Below are 22,869 nucleotides of genomic sequence, written 5' to 3' on the forward strand. Positions count from 1 at the left end.
GATAGGTAACAACTACTCTACTTCTGCATAAAGATTGGACCCTTCTATTAGTGTCCGTGATGAATTTTCTAATGAAACACGTTGAGAATATACATGAAACTAACCAACATGTAAAAAGAAGAATTTGTCCAGTAATGACAGTCTTTAGGGACACCCTTAGCTGCAATCACAAGCAGCAATATGTAATTGTCATTAACCTTATTCTTCTCACTCTGCAAAAGGTCACTTTATTCGTGAATTGTGCATCCACACACTCACACAGATAAGAAGCCGTTAACAAAGCACGAGCGTTGGCGGCCCCACCAGCTCTATCTAACCCAGTTAGCACATTTTGTAACATTCTGTCATAAAGTCATTGGCAGTGCTGGTGTTCGAAAACTGCATGGCTCAGATGTTTCTAAACCCTTTTAATCCATGACAAAGGCCTCCCTTTATTGTTGTTTTGTTTTCCTTTGCTGCCCTACAGCATGGCAGCCAGTGTGTGCTCCTGATAAGCAGTGAGCCATGCAGACGTGGTTCAGTTTCCTTGTGCACACTACCATGCAACCTGCCAAGGCCCAAACGTGGGAGGCAGTATGGCTTCCCCTCCCCCCACCCAGAGCCAGTGCCAATGGTACCCTGCACAATGGTTAGCAGGCCAGATAGCTTCAGAAGAACACAAAATTAACTTTCCATGTCACAAATGACATTTACCATTGCCTAGTTTGGAGGATATAATATAGCTAGTGTAAATAATTTTATTCTAATCCAAGTTAGGTAGCAGCAAGCTTCAAACTTAGAACAAAAAGGGAAAGAAACTGCTGCTATGATCATGAATTTTTTGAAAGTTCTTTTTCCTCTTTCTCTTCCTGGGTTTGCACAGCAGGGATAAAGAAAGGACGATACTGGTTCAGGACACAATGCTGATATTTGCTATTGTTAACAAAAGAGGCCCCTGTGTGTCCAGGGGAGTGTGACAAAGGAAACAAGAAAAGACTCTATAAATGGCGGTAGCCTGAATAAACTGGGTTCAGAAAGAAATGTGTGAAGGAATTGACAGTCAGGTGACTATGTGACTTGAATGACTCTCTCAACTGCCAAGTTTAGATGAAGAGCCAAGTCAGGGTACACATGGGGAGATTCTAAGGGATATCCCCGAGCTGCTGGTAGCTGAATGATGGTCCAGGGTAGACTCATGTTCCAGATGAGCTAGAAAGTAGTTGGGACAGAGGGATCAATGGAGAGGGCAATTCAGAATCCAATGGAGAAGGCCAGTTGCTTAGGGAGTATTGAGAATCAAAGAGATTAAGAAATGGAGGCCTATTTCTTGGGTAAGAGAGAGGTTAATAGCTAAGTCTGGATTTGAAGATGAGAATCAGCAGGAGGACAACTTCTAAAAACCCACCACACAGAAACAGAGACACAGATGTAGAGAGCAAACGTACGGACACCGAGGGGGAAAGCGGCGGGGGTGGTGGGGTGGTGGGATGAACTGGGAGATTGGGATTGACATACATATACTAATATGTATCAAATAGATAACTAATAAGAACCTGCTGTATAAAATCTAAATAAAATAAAATTCAAAAAAAAATAAAATAAAACCCCACCCCGCCGTGAGCATGTACCTTTTAACTGTAATGGCAAGTGCCTACCAGCACCCCTGGTTCCTAAAGGAGCTGACAGGATTTTGAAAGCAACCTCAGGTTCTGTGTACACTAAAGATCCGTATTTTTGAACAGTTCATGACTGTTCGTGTAAACTTTCAAGGCCTTTCCCGTTCTCCGCCTCAGTTTTCAAATGATCAAGAGCTACTGAAACTGAGTGGGGCCCTATGGGGCTCCCGGGCATGGAGGTCTTTTTTTGTCCCCCATTCCTTGTAGGCAAGACTCCAGCCTCCATGACCTTCCCTGAGTTCCAAAGGGTGGATTCGAACAGTTGCTAATCAAGGGAGGAGCAGCCACGAAATGACCTGAGGGAGATTCAAGGGGCCCCGAGAAGCTCGTCAAGATTAGGAGACCCCCTGAGATGAGATTAAAGGAGTGCAGGCCCTGCGCACACCCTGGTCTTGTCAGAGAATACAAGAGAATCGTCTCTTCTCAGCCTGGGACGTGAGAGCCCGTTTTCCACTAAATCTGTAGTAGACAACTCTGAGTTTCTGTCTGTCTGTCAATCTGCTTTGCAATACGGTGTTAGGCAAGTAACTGAGAGACACCTCCAACCCTCTTGGGAATTCAGCAATCACCCACTGTATCCCGCCTTCAGTTTGCTTCCTAATCCACCCCCTTCCTCGTCTCACACTGGTCCCTACAATTTCACACAAGCCCTGAGTTTCTTTTCCCAAAACCCCTCAACCTGCCACTTCCCCAGATCCACTGCCTGTAACAGCTCTTCTGAACTTGGGGTAACACCCAGTGGGTATACTCTCTCCAGTATAACTGATTGTTCAGAGGTTCTGACTAGAAAATCTGCTGCTCTTTCTCCTACCAGCCGTGAAACCACACCTCTGACATCTTTTAAGGTGTAACTCAAGTCACATCTCTTAGTTTGCCCTGACTGTGCAAGTCAGCACTAATATCTAAGGTCAGCTCTCAGCCTCTCCTTTCCTTCCTTCCTTCCTCCCTCCCTCCCTCCCTCCTTTCCTTCCGTCCCTTCCTTTCCCTTCCCTCCCTCCCTCCTTTCCTTTCTTTCCTTCCTTTCCCTTCCCTTCCGGTAAATATTTAATGAGATCTTACTGTACACCAGGCACTCATTCTTTTTTTTTTTTTTTTAACATCTTTATTGGAGTATAATTGCCTTACAATGGTATGTTAGCTTGTGCTTTACAACAAAATGAATCAGTTATATATATACATATGTTCCCATATCTCTTCCCTCTTGTGTCTCCCTCCTTCCCACCCTCCCTATCCCACCCCTCTAGGCGGTCACAAAGCACCGAGCTGATCTCCCTGTGCTATGCGGCTGCTTCCCACTACCTATCTACCTTACGTTTGGTAGTGTATATATGTCCATGCCTCTCTCTCGCTTTGTCACAGCTTACCCTTCCCCCTCCCCATATCCTCAAGTCCATTCTCTAGTAGGTCTGTGTCTTTATTCCTGTCTTACCCCTAGGTTCTTCATGACGTTTTTTTTCTTAAATTCTATATATATGTGTTAGCATACGGTATTTGTCTCTCTCTTTCTGACTTACTTCACTCTGTATGACAGACTCTAGGTCTATCCACCTCATTACAAATAGCTCAATTTCGTTTCTTTTTATGGCTGAGTAATATTCCATTGTATATATGTGCCACATCTTCTTTAGCCGTTCATCTGATGATGGACACTTAGGTTGTTTCCATGTCCTGGCTATTGTAAATAGAGCTGCAATGAACATTTTGGTACATGACTCTTTTTGAATTATGGTTTTCTCAGGGTATATGCCCAGTAGTGGGATTGCTGGGTCATATGGTAGTTCTATTTGTAGTTTTTTAAGGAACCTCCATACTGTTCTCCACAGTGGCTGTATCAATTTACATTCCCACCAACAGTGCAAGAGGGTTCCCTTTTCTCCACACCCTCTCCAGCATTTATTGTTTCTAGATATTTTGATGATGGCCATTCTGACTGGTGTGAGATGATATCTCATTGTAGTTTTGATTTACATTTCTCTAATGATTAGTGATGTTGAGCATCCTTTCATGTGTTTGTTGGCAGTCTGTATATCTTCTTTGGACAAATGTCTATTTAGGTCTTCTGCCCATTTTTGGATTGGGTTGTTTGTTTTTTTGTTATTAAGCTGCATGAGCTGCTTATAAATTTTGGAGATTAATCCTTTGTCGGTTGCTTCATTTGCAAATATTTTGTCCCATTCTGAGGGTTGTCTTTTGGTCTTGTTTATGGTTTCCTTTGCTGTGCAAAAGCTTTAAAGTTTCATTAGGTCCCATTTGTTTATTTTTGTTTTTATTTCCATTTCTCTAGGAGGTGGGTCAAAAAGGATCTTGCTGTGATTTATGTCATAGAGTGTCCTGCCTATATTCTCCTCTAAGAGTTTGATAGTTTCTGGCCTTATATTTAGGTCTTTAATACATTTTGAGCTTATTTTTGTGTATGGTGTTAGGGAGTGATCTAATCTCATACTTTTACATATACCTGTCCAGTTTTCCCAGCACCACTTATTGAAGTGGCTGTCCTTTCTCCACCGTACATTCCTGCCTCCTTTATCGAAGCTAAGGTGACCATATGTGTGTGGGTTTATCTCTGGGCTTTCTATCCTGTTCCATTGATCTATCTTTCTGTTTTTATGCCAGTACCATACTGTCTTGATTACTGTAGCTTTGTAGTATAGTCTGAAGTCAGGGAGCCTGACTCCTCCAGCTCCGTTTTTCATTCTCAAGATTGCTTTGGCTATTCGGGGTCTTTTCTGTTTCCATACAAATTGTGAATTTTTTTGTTCTAGTTCTGTGAAAAATGCCAGTGGTAGTTTGATAGGGATTGCATTGAATCTGTAGATTGCTTTGTGTAGTAGAGTCATTTTCACAATGTTGATTCTTCAAATCCAAGAACATGGTATATCTCTCCATCTATTTGTATCATCTTTAATTTCTTTCATCAGTGTCTTATAATTTTCTGCATACAGGTCTTTTGTCTCCTTAGGTAGGTTTATTCCTAGGTAGTTTATTCTTTTTGTTGCAGTGGTAAATGGGAGTGTTTTCTTGATTTCACTTTCAGATTTTTCATCATTAGTGTATAGGAATGCCAGAGATTTCTGTGCCTTAATTTTGTATCCTGCTACTTTACCAAATTCATTGATTAGCTCTAGTAGTTTTCTGGTAGCGTCTTTAGGGTTCTCTATGTATAGTATCATGTCATCTGCAAACAGTGACAGCTTTACTTCTTCTTTTCCGATTTGGATTCCTTTTATTTCCTTTTCTTCTCTGATTGCTGTGCTGTGGCTAAAACTTCCAAAACTATGTTGAATAAGAGTGGTGAGAGTGGGCAACCTTGTCTTGTTCCTGATCTTAGTGGAAATGCTTTCAGTTCTTCACCATTGAGGACGATGTTGGCTGTGGGTTTGTCATATAAGGCCTTTATTATGTTGAGGAAAGTTCCCTCTATGCCTACTTTCTGCAGGGTTTTTATCATAAATGGGTGTTGATTTTGTCGAAAGCTTTCTCTGAAACGATTGAGATGATCATATGGTTTTTCTCCTTCAATTTGTTAATATGGTGTATCATGTTGATTGATTTGCGTATATTGAAGAATCCTTGCATTCCTGGAATAAATCCCACTTGATCATGGTGTATGATCCATTTAATGTGCTGTTGGATTCTGTTTGCTAGTATTTTGTTGGGGATTTTTGCATCGATGTTCATCATGATATTGGCCTGTAGTTTTCTTTCTTTGTGACATCCTTGTCTGGTTTTGGTATCAGGGTGATGGTGGCCTCGTAGAATGAGTTTGGGAGTGTTCCTCCCTCTGCTATATTTTGGAAGAGTTTGAGAGGATAGGTGTTAGCTCTTCTCTAAATGTTTGATAGAATTTGCCTGTGAAGCCATCTGGTCCTGGGCTTTTGTTTGTTGGAAGATTTTTAATCACAGTTTCAATTTCAGTGCTTGTGATTGGTCTGTTCATATTTTGTATTTCTTCCTGATTCAGTCTTGCACTCATTCTTTAAGGAACTGGGTTACAGGAGTAAATAAGACGTACAGGGTCTTGGTTCTTTTGGAATTTACAGTCTAGAAGGTGGAGACAGACAATAAACTATTAAATAAATGAGAAAATGATCACTCAAGATATGCGATAGTGGATTGTGGATAATGAATGTGTTGAGGAGTGCTCATAAGTACTTTCATCTTAATCGGGTGGTGGGAAGCCCTCTTTGAGGAGATAACATTTAATCTATGATCTAAAAGGCAGAAGGAGGAATCCATGATCCGAACTTCCAGGGAGAAGATAGCATTCCAATTCGGGGAAATTACCAATGCAAAAACCCTAAGATAAAGGCAAATTGGGAAAGTGTAAACTTTTCCTCTATTACTTCTCTGCCATAACTATACATGTAATATGTAATATAATATACAAAGAATATGCAATAAACTTTATATAATGCTGAGGAATATCTGCCTGGATTATATGTTTATACATGTTTTCTTCCCCAGGGAAGTCTCTCCAAGGCACCTAATAAACTTACCCAACATAGTAAACTCTCAGTCATTTGAGGATATATATTAGGAAGCGGATCCGTATTTAGGAGGAAGAGTGGCAAATGTGGGGGTAATAGGAAGTGAATTTCTTCTACAGCTGCTCTCTATACTGAATGATGCTTAAACTCAAGAGAGAAATTAATACACATTTCATCAAGGTTTACACTTAAGCACATGCCTAACTCTTGACTTTTTGTCATTCACTTTTACGGTGCAAAGTTCTTTTAGCTGCCCCCTCACAGAGCGAGCCCACGCGAGCCCACGCCCCACATCATCCAGTAACCAGCTTACCCTGGCTCAACCCTACACACTGTAAAAGTACTTTCAGTATGAGTGAGAACCCACCTTCACATTTTATGACTTGTACAATAAAAAAAACAAGAAAAACATGCAGATTTAAAATTATAATGTGCATAATATGGAGTTTTTAACTTAATGGCACATACAGGGAATGGTGTCATTAACAAGAAAAAAAAGAAGAAGGAAATGCATAATTGTGCACTTAGTGCTGCCGCTGGCTGTGTTTGGGTCCACAGTGCAAAGAATGGAGCAAAACCTCATGAAACAAGGGATGTGTATGTATTGTCACTTTGCTCCTTAAAGTCTAAAGTTCTCTGAACTGAAAAATAATGTAACAGCACAGCTTCCGTCAGTGAACAAAGGTGTGTGAACCTTCTTGTCTTGGCTTTCCAGCAGCAGAAGTATAACCAGAAGACCCAGATTTCAGTAAGGCTGAGTCACCACAGCAGTCACGTTGGGATGGATGGAGTCCAAGGCGGGATCCAGCAGCCTCCAAAACAGGTGTGATTTGTGAAGGAGGCTGCAAAGAGCGGATCAGCTGTTCTGCAGTCTGGTTCAGGTTTCACATAGAAACAGGAAAGTGGTGATAAATTTGCAAGTTACACAGGCACAAAAGGTTCTCAACCACAGCTGGTGCATCTCGTTCCACTCTTCACAAAATCAAGGACAACACTGGTTGTTAAAAAGCCTTGGGATTTTCATCTACTGAAAACTGCTCAGAGTAAGCAAGATATAGGAAAGTGATGACAAATTGTGCATTTGTTACCAGTTTTCTAGTACAAATATTGAACTACTGATTACAGGGGAAGTAATCTTCTTTTAGTAATAAAGGTTCAGGAGCCAAAATGCCTGAGGGCAAATCCTGCCTCTAGAATTTACGAAGTTAAATAACTTCGGTCAAGTTATTTAAATGTGTTAAATGTGAACCTGAAAATGTTATGTTCAGGTTCCTCATCTGTAAAATGGGACTATTAGTAGTATATACCATATAGAGTTGTTGTGAAAATAAGAGAGGTGGTTGAAGCACTTAGAGCCCTGCACAGCTCATATTAAGGACTCAGTAACTCTCTGCTAGTGTCCTAACAGGAAACCATGGCTACATAAACTACTAAGGCCCTGCCGGAACTCTAGTCCCTATGAGTTAGTTATTCTACAGCAAGAAAATCAATCTCTCTCTCTCTCTCTCTCTCTCTCTCTCACACTCACTCACACACACACACACACACACACACACACACACACACACACACGATAACAAACTTTAGTTGTGATACCCACCCAGTCTCTGAAAAGAAATCGATTTAGAATCAGAATGACTTACTTATCCTATGAGAAAGGCCTGGGAAAAGCCACCCTGCTCGTGAATCGTTACTATGTTAACGTGGCTCAGAAAACTCCATGCAGCACCTTGTTGCTTCATCCTTCATCCAGTAAAGCAACTGCTGTTTTCCTTTTGACATTAGCTTCTCAAATGGCAACTGAAGCACTGGCTGCTTACTTTCTTCTTCACGTGGCGTGTAAAACAGGCTTGCAGACACGTCACATGGAGGGCTGCTAATCATTGGTGGAGGGCTCCAGATAAGCAGTCAGCTCCAGAGCTGTGCCCATAGCAGCATCACCTGGGGAGCTTTAAATAACCAAAGCCAGGGACCCGCGTGAGGGTCAGACTGGGTGGGCGGGGCCCAGGCACTGGTGTGTTACAAATACTCCCCGCTTATTCTGAGGCTCAGTGACAGTTGGCAACCACTGAACTGCCAAATGCTCTTATTTTACAAAGTGACATCTAGGACACTAAAGTGATAGCCTAGGGGCTCATGAGTGGCAGTCAGGAGTAGTCCAAGGCATCTTTAACCCAAACAAAATGCTAGTAGCCCTCAAATAGAGGGGGGATTGCAGGAGAAGAATTGCATATCAGAATCACATGGAATTCTGTTTGAAGCATCACATCACATCACCATCACCACCACCATCACCTCTGCCTTGTCCCATGTCCCACCCCTCCTGTTGTCCCGGGATCTGATACGATTCTAATGCTTCCTTGCTACTCAGCAAAATTTCCCAAACATATAGACCTTCTGAGAAGTACAGATCCTACCCCATCGTGAAGTTGTGGCCCAGAATCTTTACTTTTAAAAAGCTCCTCAGCCAGTTCTTACATGAATCTAGGTTTGAGAAATACTCTTTAGATGCTCAGAGGGTCAGTTCTTGAGGTAATAGCACACCAGGCATCATTAATAAGACTTGGATTAAGGATGGGCAATGATGAAGGTACCTTGAAAGGAGGTACTAAAATGAGGATACAAAAGCCCAGGGGGCTCAGGTCTGTAACAGACATCCCGGATCTGCCTCCCAGGTGTGGCCAGGGTTTGGTATGACCTCCTATAATCCCTTTTTATCCTAGAAAACTTAGTTGGAGTTAAGATTCCTTCGTTTTCCCTTATTTGCTCTGTCTGTGAAATCTTGGTGTTCATTTCCACTGTATTTACACTGGACATTGTGGGTGGACATGGATATTTTTTTGAGTACAACCCCTGCTGCCAAAGCAGAAGAATCCTGACACACAGGGGCTTTTGAAGACTTGCTGATACTGCATTTCATATAATATCAAGGTTCGTAAGAGGAAAAACAAACACTGGCTGAGACCCTGAAAGCAACACCACTGGCATGCCCTCCCCTTGTTTCTTAATAAGCGTTGATCCTGCTTGTGACGGCTGTGTCGATCGTTTGGGTGATGGTATATTTGGCTGACGGTGCTGCTAAACTTGGGGCATTGTGAACGGTTTTGTAATTTGGAAGGAGCTCAGCATATATGAGTTTGTGAATTGGACTTAAGTCTTTTTAACGCCCATTCCCACAGCGCAGGTGAACTCACGGTCAGTGTCTCCTAGGATTCTTTCAGCCAGACTGTTGCGCTATCTATCTTCCTAACTGCCCAATGAATATGGCGAACTCTATCTCACCAGTGGTGGCATCTTTCTAGAACAACTGGACGGACCGGTGCAGCCACAGCTCGCTGCCCTCCACAGGGACCTTCTGTTTGTGCTGGGGTCTGCGGGAGATGGCGGCCTGGATGGGCTTCTCCCCAGAAGTCACAGATTCCTGCTTCTCAGGGCAGCAGCCTTACGTTCCAAGTGTGCTACAGTATAAAAACTAGGCTTTTGCTGAAAGCCTTCCTTTGTCTGCTTTCTAGCCTAGTTTGCCATCCAAAAGATTCCACAGAGTTGATGTTTCCGTTTCTTTAATTCAGTGTTTGGGATGACACAGCCTCAGCCCAGCTGTCTCCCAAGCAAAGGGGTGTGTGTGTAAATGTTACCCAGTGTTCTCGGCCTCTTTTCTTTCTTTGGGTCGGAAGCAAGGCTGTCACACTGTATGTTGTTATTTAAGGGATATGCTGAGATGTTTCCTTTCTGTGGTGGAAAAGATCTTTTCAAGGGAGCCTCTTTATTCCTCTGACATTTCCACTCTTGAAAAGCTGACCCAGTTCCCGCAGAATAACAAAAGAAGCACACAGAGAAAACAGATTCCCCTGGGAGACTGATAAACTCAGGTGAACTCTGGCCAACTGAGTTTCCCTCAGAGAACTGGGCAGACTGCCAGAAAGCTGAGGAAGAGTCACATCTCAAAGATATATGGACACATTAGGATCTGCTCAGCTTTGAGCTGCCTTTCAGAATTTGCCTTTGATATGAGTCCATGTGAGAGTTCAGTCAATCCCACATCGAGCCTGTGTGCAATGATGTTTGGACATCTGGTCTACCGTGTGTCTTCCTTTAGTCCTAGAGGGTCCTACCTGGGGCCTAAGGACTCACCCTTACGCCTGGGTTTCTGAGCCAACGTGAACAAACCACAACAGCTTCCAAGGCTCTGGAGACTTGAGTCAGCTCACATTCACCACAGGTATTGGCCTCTCCAGAAACTAGCACCACTCTGAGTTGTAGAATCTGGGAAGAAGAAGGAGATAAATGGACATAGCACCACATCCTGTACACCTCACACAGCTTTAAATATTACAATTATTTGTCTAATCATCGCTCCGAAAATTCTGAATAGAAGTTGGTTCCTTTATTTAACGTATTTTCCACTCTTCCCAGATCCTCTGTGTTTACCAACATTTCAGCCTTTTTCTTCCTTGATAACTAGAGAGAGGCTCAAGGCCTAATTTCCCTCTCCTTTGTCTCCTCTTTTAAGGGTGAGTCTGAATTATAAAACCACGACTATATTTGCGACTGGCCTGTAATTAGCTTTTCTAAGCCATGAGTTATTTTTTGGCATTTTTTTGGTACAGAGCAAAGAGGAATTCTTCTTTAGGATATGTGTTCTTTTCATCAGGTTCTGTGAACAAAGAACATCAATAGATGTATCCACTTGGCTTATCTAATTTGTTCCACATCTTTTCTTAGATCATATTCCCTATCCTTTACATTTTCCATTGAATTTCATTGACTCTTTGCAGCTATCTTTTTTTTCATGTAGTCATTCAACAAACAGTTCCTGTAAGCATCTGTAGGTATTGCCCTAGGGAATGGAAAAACAAAGAGGCTCCCTGCCCTCTAGGAGGTAATGGTTAAGTGGAAGAAACCAATGTAAGATCATCACAGCATCATCAATAACAGAACCAAGTACTAGAAGAGAGGCAGATAAAAAGTGCCTCAGGAGCAGAATAAATGAGAATCGCTTATTCTACCAGGGAGTTCTAGGTGATAGCAGAACAGTGGGTTAACTTGTCCTGTCTACTCATTCATAGTCCCTAGGTGAAGGTGAAAGTGAAATCAGGGTTTTCCTCTGTTTGAACTTGAATTAATTTTTAAAAATTGTGCAGAATTCATGTTTAGCAGAAGGTGATAATGAGTTCAGTGGCATCAAAGCTATAAAATATCTCCAGTGAGGGCGTCTTGGCAATAATGATGGAAAACTGTATTACACACACACACACACACACACACACACACACACACGTGCCTGAGCGTGCATTTAGTTACACATACATATCCATTCTACCCTAGCAGCAGATTTGTGAGTGGGAGAGGCAGGTGTGGAGCGATGGCTCTATAGTCATAGACCCTCTGATCTACCTGTGTGTGCACCGGAGCCCCCTGCCTCAAGCGTCAGGAAGAGCCGTCTCCATGCCCGTGCCAGCTCCACAGGGACCAGGACCATCATGCCACCTCTGTCTCCTGCCAGCACATTTATCACTCAGTCAGTTTTCTGCGTGCCTAAGATGTGTTCAGCCCTAAGGAGGAGAAAAAAAAATATTTTATTTAATGCCTTCTGTGTGCCAGGATCATGCTTCTGCCTTCTTGTATTATCATTCCATTTATGCCTCATAATAATCCTACGAGATAGACATTGCCATTTCTAAATTTTTCCGGTAAACTAAGTCTCAGACGGGTTAAATTGCCTGGCCAACATCATATAGCTTATAAGTTACCATCCTTTGCCATAAAAGGTTTATGGATCAGGACTTAAACCATGTGTGTTGCAGTTCATTCTTACATCTGTATCCTAGCTCTGGGATAGAGATATAATACTGGGCCACCTTGGAGATATTTCTTATTCTTCCTTAGCCTCAGTTACTTTATCTGTAAAAGAAAGATAATAATAATTTCAGAGGTTTATTAGGATTAAATGAGACAATGGTTATAAGGTGATTAACCCTTTGCCTGGTACCTAGCAAACACTCAATATATTCGATATAATAGCTGTCCTAAAAATGGTTAAATTGGGAGTCCAGGGCTGTCTCTACTACATCACTTCCATAGGAAACCTTGGTGAGTTTCCTTTTTCATTTTTTTCAGTTCCGCCCTTAATATCAAAGAGATGCCACCAGTTCAAGGCCAGAGCCTAATGGACCATGAAAGAACAGCTTTCAGGTATAAGCCACCAGCTGGGATGCTTGTTACTCATAATCTGATCCTCTCTCTCTTTCTGCAGCTTAGTCCCTAGTGGCTCTTAAGGATAAAAAGAGCAGCTATTCTGGGGCACACATAGCATGTGAGGAAGTTTTTTCTTTATTGAGTGGCACAAGCAGCAATCCAATTCCAAATAATAAATAAAGCTAAATGATGGAGCCATGTGAGTATACCCAAAAAGGCCAAAATTCAACCAATGATTATTAAATGCCTACCTAAGCTAGACACTAGTCATACGAAGAATTCACAGTCCTTTCTACAAAGGGCTCAGTGTCAAGTCAGGAAGACCAACAAGTGCACAAGTTCCACGTAGGGCACAGAGTACTATCAGCCTTGCACAAAGGGTTGCAGGTTGAGGCTGCAAGTGTCCCACCCCAGCATTCAGGTTGCCATGCGGACGGCACATGAATGGTACTGAAGACACCTGGCCAAGCCCATCAACCAAGCCATACTGTGACCGAGCTCCATTCATATTAAAGAGTGAAAATTTCCCCGAAGTTCCTTGACCATTTGTCTTGTCCTATTTGTATAATTTCCTCCCACTTAGGTACTTAAGCAAACTTTAAATACGAAATAAATGCTACTGGTAATTTCCCACAAAGTTTCAAAATATAAAATCCTTGACAGGATTATGAGGCTTCCTCTGTTTACTCTGGTGGAGGATCAGAAGTGAGAATCAGATGGAGAGGCACAGAGGGGAATGCAGGGCCAGGACCTGCTAGCGTTGCCCGAAACATGAATCCACTTCATCTGGCTATGGGGGTGGCTGAAGGAAGATGCGTTCCAGGACAGAAGGGCAAATCTGAGCTTTACAATGGGAGTTAGAAAAACCTGCATCAACATTATTTAGATTTTTTATAATTTCTCCTTATAAAGCTTTGGATGTATCTAATATGCGTGTGAATGTATATATTTTTCTTTTGAGAATGGTGAAGCCCCAAGATGCTTGATAATACGATGCATCAGGACCCTTGGGTAGGGGACTTGGCTGCTATGTTTTAGTCTTTGCAAATACAGTGACTATTTTGGAGATAGTTCCTTATGCCTAGTTCTGTGCCTGGCTTTGTGCTGGATACTGGAGGGCCGTGGAAGACAAGATGTGTCTTCTGGGCGGCTTGTGTTCAGAGGCTGACACGGAGATTTCATCTACAATTGAAAAAACTTGGAGCAGGTATATAAATCAAATGATGAAAAAGAATAGCACTCTGAACCAGCATGGGGTAAATGCTGCATATAAATCTTTGCATTACTGCAAACCTCGAAGGTACTGCAACTACCCTCAGGTGCTTTGGAACAATTCCAGAATGCATAGTTTAGTTAAATGCGCCTATCCAGATGTCGAGATAAAATTAAGGCCTTTCCTGGACTCCATACTGGAGAACTGCGTACACATCTCTACATGACTTAAGTCACTTCCTAAAGTAGTTAGTGTGATGTGAAGTGCCTGGGAGAGAATTTCAGAGAAGGTGGAAATGGCTAAAAAGTTAGGAAAGAAGTATTATAAGAGAAAATGACTAGATAAGACCATTCTATTTATAGAAGAGAACTGAGTGAAAATAAAGTCTCTTCTTGGGTGGATTTAAACAAAAACCTGCACGAGACCCCTAGAAGCCAGAGGGAAGCGGGTGCAGGAGTAAGTAACTTGAAGTGAGCTAGTGGGAAGGACCAGAGCATGAATCCAATTTTGTACTTAATCTCCTGGTGATGGATCCTCAAATCCCTAGTACTTTTCTGCAGGTAGTTGGAGAATTTGGCTAATATTTGCTCCATTTTCCACTGTACAGTGCCAGAAGGCAGATAAGATATTGGGTCTCTCCCAGCACACTAGTTCAGGTTCTCTGGAAAGTAAGTAAAACCTGACTTTGGCTGAAAGGGAGCGTACTTGCAGGGACTGGGGTAACTTATTAAATGCAGTAAGAAAGCTGAAGTAACCAAATCAAATCAAACAATTTTGGGTAAGGGCAAGACCCGTAAACCTTCTCTCCAAGGCCCTGACTTGAGTCAAGGAGACTCAAGTCTTCTGTTCTCAGGCATGTCTCTCTTGCCCCAGGGAGAAAGAATCTGTTGGGTCTATGAGCAGCCCTGCATTGATTGTGAGACCAAGAGCAGGAATAGGGACACAATACAGACATGGCAGCAGGGCATCAGCTCCTATATTTTAGGAGTAGTTGCCAGAGGAGAGGGGTACCCTGTAAGCCATCCCCAGAGATGTCTGCTGTTCCCAAGAAGGAGCTCTTTGTTACAACAGCACATAGAGTTGTTTCCAAACTCCATGCGTCGGGTTGAGGGTGGGGAGAGAGAGAGAAAGAGAGAAAAGGAGGAAGAAGCATTTAGGTTTACTCCAACAGAGAACGTTGTGATGGAGAAAACTGTTAAATATGGAATGTATTACTCCCCCCAAAATGAACTGATCATGCTTGGAAATAGGATATATTCTCCTCTGCAAAAAATGGCTAAGTTGTGATTCTCCCGAGGTTCCTCTAGTTACTAAGATTTTGTGATTTTGTGGTAAAATGTTACTCTATTGCAGAAGAACATTTATCAAATTATGTCCATTAGATGTTAATCATTACATGTTCTATGAAATACAGATTTACAGTTTCAATCAGGTTTGAGAACTACTAAATTAAAGTTCATGTTTGCTGTTGTTGTTTATGTTTGCTTTCCTTTTTGTGGCTGTAGAATTTCTCCCGATATTAATATATACCATAACTCTTTAAAAGGGGAATAAGATTATAAATTTGTATACAGGAAAGACCCCTAGGTGGGGTTTGGGCTGGTTGCTAGGCAGCCAACCCACAGTACTGCTTCAAAACCCTAATCCAGTTTGGGGGTTATGGTTGGCTTCCGCCAGGCTGAGCTCAGCCGACATTGGAAGAATGTGGAGGAGTTTGAGATAGGTAGGCGAAGGGAGGAAGGTATGGAGGAAAAAACATTTCATGTGCTGGGGACAGCCTATTGGAAGGTCCCAGTGCAGGACAGAGCTGTATGCACTGAAGTTACTGAAGGAAGCCCAGTGCAGTCGGAGTGTATCAAGGGAGGTAGACAGGGGTCAGAAAGGACTTTGGGAACAAATTAAGTCATTTGGATTGCTTCCTAAAGTCAGTGGGAAACCATTAGTGGATTCTAATCATGAGAGTGACCCCGCTCCTCAGTCTTACTCTATTGGTCTTTCCACTCTTCCTCGTGGATTTTGTGATCTTACGGTATCGATAATCTCTAAGTTCATTGCCAGACTCTTTTGAGAGAAAGTGAGCTATTCTAGAAGTTAGTTCGAACAACTATCTTAGAGAGTTGCAGGCTGAGGGAAAGCAAGGGACTGACTCCCTCATTTGGCACTTTAACCTCTCAGGGGTGATACTCAATGGTGAAAACTTGAAAGCCTTTCCTCTAAAATCAGGAACAAGACAAAGAGTATGATGTTCGCTGTGAGTCTGTCATAAATAGCTTTTATTCTGTTGAGATATGTTCCCTCTATACCAACTTGGATGAGAATTGGTATTGAATTTCATCAAATGCTCTTTTGTGTCTATTGAGATAATAATGTGATTTTTATCCTTCCTTTTATTAATGTGGTGTATCACATTCATGAATATTGAACCATCCGTGCATCCCTGGAATAAGCCCCACCTGGTCATGGTTTATGATCCTTTTTATATATTGTTGAATTCAGTTGCAGATATTTTGTTGAGGATTTTTGCATCTATATTCATCAGAGACATTGGCCTGTAATTTTCCTTTTTTGTAGTCTCTGTCTGGTTTTGGTGTCATGGTAATGTTAGAAATGTTACAAATGTTAGAAAGCTAAGCAAGCAAACAAAAATATATTTTCTAAACTCTTGCAACAAGGTCTGGACATAGTCTGTGTTCTGCCGAGTAGATGCGTCAGCAACAGACTTGGCAGAAGTGAGCCGTGAAAAGCAGTGCTGGCAGGGGCTGCGGCGGGGCAGATGAAGGGCACTGGGTTTGTTAGCTCTTTCTGCAAGCACGACGGCAGAGACATTTGGTCCTTTTGCGGTTGCGGTTCTGGTCAGGGTTTGAGTATCCCTAACATCAGAGGAACCTTGTGATGAGTAACAAGAGGAGGCAGCAGTGAGATTTCCACTAGAGCCGTCCAGTAGGAGATTGGATGTTTCTTCTGGCTGCCCTAATTCCTGATGGTTCCATCCTAGCTTGTTTACTTGTCCCTCCTGAAGTTTCTGTAAACTTCTTATTCTCTAAAACTCCTTTTCTTCTTAGTCTAGCTAGAGCAGATCCTGTTTCTTGCAATTAACTGAGTAATACAGATCTCCTGTTCTGTACCCCTATTGTTCACTATACTTTTCCTTCATAGTATATATCACAACTGCAGTTAAATAGTTGTTTAATTTTAGTGTATATCTGTCATCTCCACTGGATGATAAACTCCTTGAGGGCCAGAATTGGGTTTTATTTTCAGCACCTAACATCGTACCTGGTACATAATTGGTGCTCAGTAAGTACTGGTGAACACATGAGTGAAGGAGCGAATGAGTGGCACTTTGTCCCAGCTCTACCCCTTATTAGCAATTTTACCTTGAGTAGCTCAGTTCCCCTACCTGAGCCTCAGGGTTCTGCAGAGACAGTGCTCTAATTCATTATGTAGATCAAATGGGAGAAGATATTTGGAAATACTTTCTGAACATTTTATTCAAATGTCAAAGGTTATTATTCTGGGCTACCAAGAAACAAAGAGTAAAGAAGACAAACATAGTCTAATAATTTTTCTGAGCCCAACTATAACAGATCTTTTATTTTCTTATTTTCTTTATTGCAAGTCTATGCAAGTCCACATATATGGGACTACTGTTCGAATTCCAGAGTCATCCTAAGAGCTCCCAGATGTCCAGAACTCATAATATAAACATTAGAGAGTGATATTAAATTATAGCAAGGACATGGCACTGCTCTTTATAGCAACCCAAGGTCAAATAAACATATACTGGGACACATGGAGATTCTTCACTTGGAAGATTCCAAAAAGGGTTTGGGGAAATAAATGTTTATACAAAACAGAATAAGAACTCAGAATATGTAAGTAGAATTATATTACCACTTTGGAACCCAGGCTTTAATTCAAATGATACTTAATCCTGAAGTAAGTGCAACAAAAACTCTCCCATTCCTTTGTTTGCCTGTTGTGTGCACCAAGTTGAATCACGAAGGACAAAGTGCAAGTAGACATCAAGTCGTGATCCTGGGGGATTGAGCTGGATTTATTGATTTTTCTCTCATGTTTTTCCCATGAAGATAACTTCAGTATCTGCTTTGACCCAAATCCCCTGTTGACCTGCTTTGAGGGCTAGGTGAGAGAACTGAGGACTGAAAAGTAAAGAAGGCAAAACATCTTCATCTGTAAGAGGGAAGGAAAAAAAAAATTGTAGCAAAGGAAAATTGAACAGCCTTGTAAGGTAATTAGCAATTTTCAAATGCAGCAATGGGCAAAGGAAACAAAACGTAGAACATGTATTAAAAGTCAGGCGGTTGGTTTAGAAAATACAGCTGTAGGATCACACAGATTTTGACCATCCAAACCAAATTCAATTATCATGTCTGTGCTGCTTTTCTATTTCCGCCACTGAAAGGCTATTATTAGGTGCTCTTTCTCTTTTCTGCATCTCCAAGTATTGCCTTCCTAAAACATTCCAAAAAGTAAACATTAGCTTTAGGCCATTTGATTACTGGTTTCCCAGAACACTATGTTCTGTCCTGTTTCTCTCCATATTCCTTTAATATTAAAAATAGGAAGTGACTGAAGGCAGTTGAATGGCTCTGCCTTGGAGGCTGTTCCCCCAGCCAACCTCTCAAGCATTGTTGGGTCTTTACCCTCTAAAACCCATTTCATCCTTATTACATAGACAGCCCTCTGACAAGCAGAAAAAACCAGAAACTGAACATTTCTTTCCTCTCCACCAATTGCTAATTTTTTCAAAGTGCTTTTTGCTTTGTTTAACAAGACTTCTTAGCTATGGCTCGTTTTAAGTAAGGCTCATTTTATTTTTCGTGCTAGATTAGCATCTGAATTGGGAGGAGAGCTGGCTATGAAAGTGTCTTTGAACAGGTGAGATAAACAGAACCTGGGATAAGAAGAAAGCACTACCTGGCCCCCTGTGGGCAGTACCCAGGAAGTGATCCGGGCTGATAGAGGTATCAGTTATGTTTACCACAGATGGCACTCTTATTCACATGCTACTTCCAGCTCTGAGCTGACCCAGCAGAAATGATGTGTGACATGCCTTGTAGTAGGAGCCATTCCTGGGAGTTTCACAGGGAAGAGAATCAGCTAGGAAGCCAGATCCGTGTATTTCTTTGGTGGTGAACATGGATATAAGATGAACATAGGAAGCTGTGTTCTGCACAGGAATTACTCCTACATGCCTCAAAAGAAACAGGGAGCAAAGTTTGTCCCAGTTAGATTATTTTCCCTCATCACATACCTGTAAAGCAAAATGTAAAGCAAGATGTGGGAAAAAAAAAAGGTCACACAGTTAAGCCAAGGAAGAACTTAATCCTGAAACCAAATTCATTGTAACATAAATTTAAATAACATTTCAGAAAACCTTAAATCATACATCACTTTACGTTCTTTTTGGGGCTTCTGTAACATTCAAAAATACATTTGTACACAGTTATAATTGTTGGACACAGACAACCTTGTCTTTTTCTTCTGAAATTTAACATTATTTCACACATTTTCATGAATTATGTACCACCATTACCCGTGAACTTATATGTAATACTGACATGGAACACATTCTTTCATTTGTTTAATTACTCATCGAATATTTATGAGTGCCCCTAGATAATGAAGACCTATATATAACCACAAAGAAGATTCTGAAAAATAACACACTAGGTTGCTTTTCAGTAGGCTTAAAACCAAACTCTTTATATTTTATTTATTTTGCAAAGTCAGACTTCCACATCACTAAATTAAGACATTTTTTCCTAAAGAAAAAGTGAGCACTTATCTGGGCCTTAACTTCTATGCAAAATGAGGAAGGGATAAATTTGATACTTAAGCTCCCTTCCTTCACTGGAATTCTATGATCTGGGTTTAAGGAAATAGTAGGAACATAACACGCATTGTGTCATCAAACATCTTACAATTGCCCTTAAGAGTCATGGTACTTTCTCTAAATCACCAGTGACAATTAAGCAAGAGCATAGATTTTACATCTTAGAGCCCCACTACGAGTTTAGTTGAGAGTAGGCATCCTCAGGAGCTGAGACCAGGAATTTAGGAACTGGGAACAGAGGGGCAAGTATAAGGAGTACAATTTACTTTTCTATTTCTTTCACTTGGATGAGGGAAGACCAAGGAGGGCTTTGAGAAAACCAGAACAATCCCATTAAGTGATCCAAAGAGAAGAGCAAAACATGTTCCCTCATTAATAAATGTGATTTTATGTTCATGCCAGCCACCTATTAATCCAAATTAAAAAAAACCAAAAACGTTCTTGGCCTTGGCGACTCCTGTCTGAGCACATTGCTGTTCTGATTTCCCACTAAGATCTACAAATGATCAAGAGCTCAGTAATTCCAAGTGGTGTTTTCACAGGACCACCTCCTTCCATAACGTATAAAATGCTCTTTCATGAAGACAGATGGACATAGTCTACAGGACCCTGCTTACTCCAGAGAAACTGTCTTTGAAAACTTTTGACAGCCAGTGGGGTTGCACGTCTGTCTCTATTTAAATGAGCACGTTATAGTTAATATTTTTGTGACTTTCAGCCAGTTGTTCAATCATTTCTCAAGTGTGATACATTTTAATAAAAAATGAAACACTTTATGATACAAATATTGTTAACATCCCAAGTTTGGCTATATTCTTTTTGAAAAAAATCTTCTGGAGTAAGGCACCTTTTTTAAAAAAAAGGGGGGCATAGAGCTTATGATGTTTGTTTGCTGAACAAACAAACCTTTTACCTTGAGTAGCTCAAGGTAAGTTTACCAGCAACATGATAGTTGGTACTTACAATTATGATAGAGAGAGCAGTAGATGATAAGTCAAAAAGTCAGATGGCAACCAAAATGGTTGCTCTGAGTCAGGAAACATCAGAAAGTGACACTCGTTGAAGAGAAGAAAACTCTCTTTATTGTAGGACTTCAGGGTGTGATTCTGGGGCATTTTAATACTGGAATTAAGAGGCCCCTTTAGATGTTATTAGGAAGTGAAAATTTAGTCAGTGTACACTTGAAATGTTAACCGATTTGAGAACCATGTGATAAGGAATTGCCATGGCAATGGACCTGAGAGGCATGGCTCTAAAAGGAATCTAGCAACGAAGAGTTGGAGAGTAAGACATTTTTAATTGCTTCTTCTCCAGTGCAAAGATAAAGCTCACTGGAATGCTGAAAGTGTTATGTTTGCCAAGTACATGCAGGTACTTCAGTAAGTCACCACCAATGCATGGAAATGACCTAGAGATCACTCAGCTCCCTGTGTTCCATGAGCCAGCCATAGAATCCTAATCTGGCTTCCTGATAAAAGAAGGGAATACATTGATGGAATCAAGCAAATAGGTCATTCAATTTGGTGGTAAATTATGACTCATTATAAATTAGTAGATTGACTTTCAGGTACAGCTTCACCTTATATTGGTTGGACGACCACTGAATGATGTAGGGACTTAAGAGTCCTGATTCCTATCATGCAGTGAGATCTAGCGTAAATCGATGTTGACTCCCTAACAGAATTATGGTGTTGCCACCGAAGTATTGCAAGCCTCTGCATGCATTATCCAGGAAAGATTAAATCACGTTCAATGGAAATTATGTTATATTTTTATTCCTTGAAAAACATGATTAAAATAATAATAATATTAATACCTAATAGTCACTGAGTAAGTTAGTTATTACTATAGTTACTGCTTAGTGTCATGTACTCTTTTAAGCTTTTATGTATGTTATTTTTTTAAAATCCTCATCACATCCCTAAGAGTATCCCCATTTTACAGACAATGGAGGCAGAGAGAGGTTTAATAAATTACCCAGGATCACACAACTACCAAAAGGCATGGTCAAGATTTGAACCTGGCACTTAAGCTCTTCAGTCCATCCTCTTAATCACTAGACAAGCTCTCTATTAAATAAATGCTTCATTGAGTGGCCTGTGCCATTTTCCAACCAAGCCAGACAAAATTTTTCCTAAGTTAATTAAGACTTCCCCATTCGTAATAGTGTTCCCTAGCATTTCTTCACCCTGCTTTGACTTTGTTATTCAGGAATAGATCTTTCTTCACGACTCCAGTGTGTCTGAGATCAGAGTTTTCGCATGTGATACAAACACTCTTTGCCAGATCAACCTCTTGACTCCCAACAGCAAGTTTACTATGAGCCATTAAATACTCTGCAATGCGAAGATTATGGTTGGGTCAGTGAAAGCAGGGGAGGGCGGAAACTGGCTGCAATTCTTGTTTGTTTTTCAGTGTGAATACCGAGACTACAAGGCCAACAACTTTCACCTTTTATATCATTTTTCTCCTTTGCCAATGATTGACCCTGGGAGTGTTAAACAAAAACTTTTCTTCCTTGCTGTTCTTGAAGCAAACACACAATTAAAACACAGGTGTGTTTGTCTCACTGGAATCTTTGCCACGGAAATTCTAAGATACTACCCAGGGAGAATAAGGTAACCTCACTGTGTCGATGAACGAGAGAGATGGGAGCCCTAAAGAGAGACACTAATCTCAGAGCGTGACCTTAACAATGCATTCTGAATAGCTTGCAAGGGGCACCTGCACAGCAAGGCGTGTAAAAAAGTGCTCCAACCACAGGCATTGCCTAAGGGGGTGGACATTTCCAATGAGGGGGACTGAGGAAGTCAGGCCAAGCCAAGACAGTGGAGACCCCAAGTTGTTTCTAACTGGTTTAACCCGAGGGTTTAGGCAGTAGTAACACCAGGTTGGTGAGACAGGGATGGGAGCAGGAGACACGCTAGCCTGAAGGGGTTGGAAATCTTCCACAGTACGCTCTTTATTCAATCACTTACTTATTCATAAAAACATATTATTATTGGAGGCCAACTACATTCCAAGCACTGAACAACACGGGAGTTATCTCCTGCTCTCAGTAAATGTATAGCCTAGCTCAGGAGCCTAGGTTGGCCAGAAATCAAATTCCAAACAGCAGACCCACCTGGGAGAAGTGGAAAGAGAGTGACAGTGATATGGACAAGGTGAACAGTGTGAGGTGGAAAGTGGTCAGAGCATGTCCAGTCCGGGACCTGTGTTTGCAGGAATATCTGCAAAGACAAGAAGACCACTGGCAAGGCTCAGAGGCTGCAAGGTCAAAGACAGTTACATTTAAAATAGCTAGTCTGTCACCTAGGAGCAGAGGCTGATCTTAAAACAGCCTCTATGTTATCAGCCCAGACACAGTTTCTGCTGCAGGGCAGTCAAGGCTCCATAGACCTTGAGCCTAGGTTAAAGATGGTCCCACACTTGCAGGTAAACTGCCTGCTGATCCAGGAG

The sequence above is a fragment of the Delphinus delphis genome, chromosome 10, assembly GCF_949987515.2.
Source record: "Delphinus delphis chromosome 10, mDelDel1.2, whole genome shotgun sequence".
NCBI lineage: Eukaryota > Metazoa > Chordata > Mammalia > Artiodactyla > Delphinidae > Delphinus > Delphinus delphis.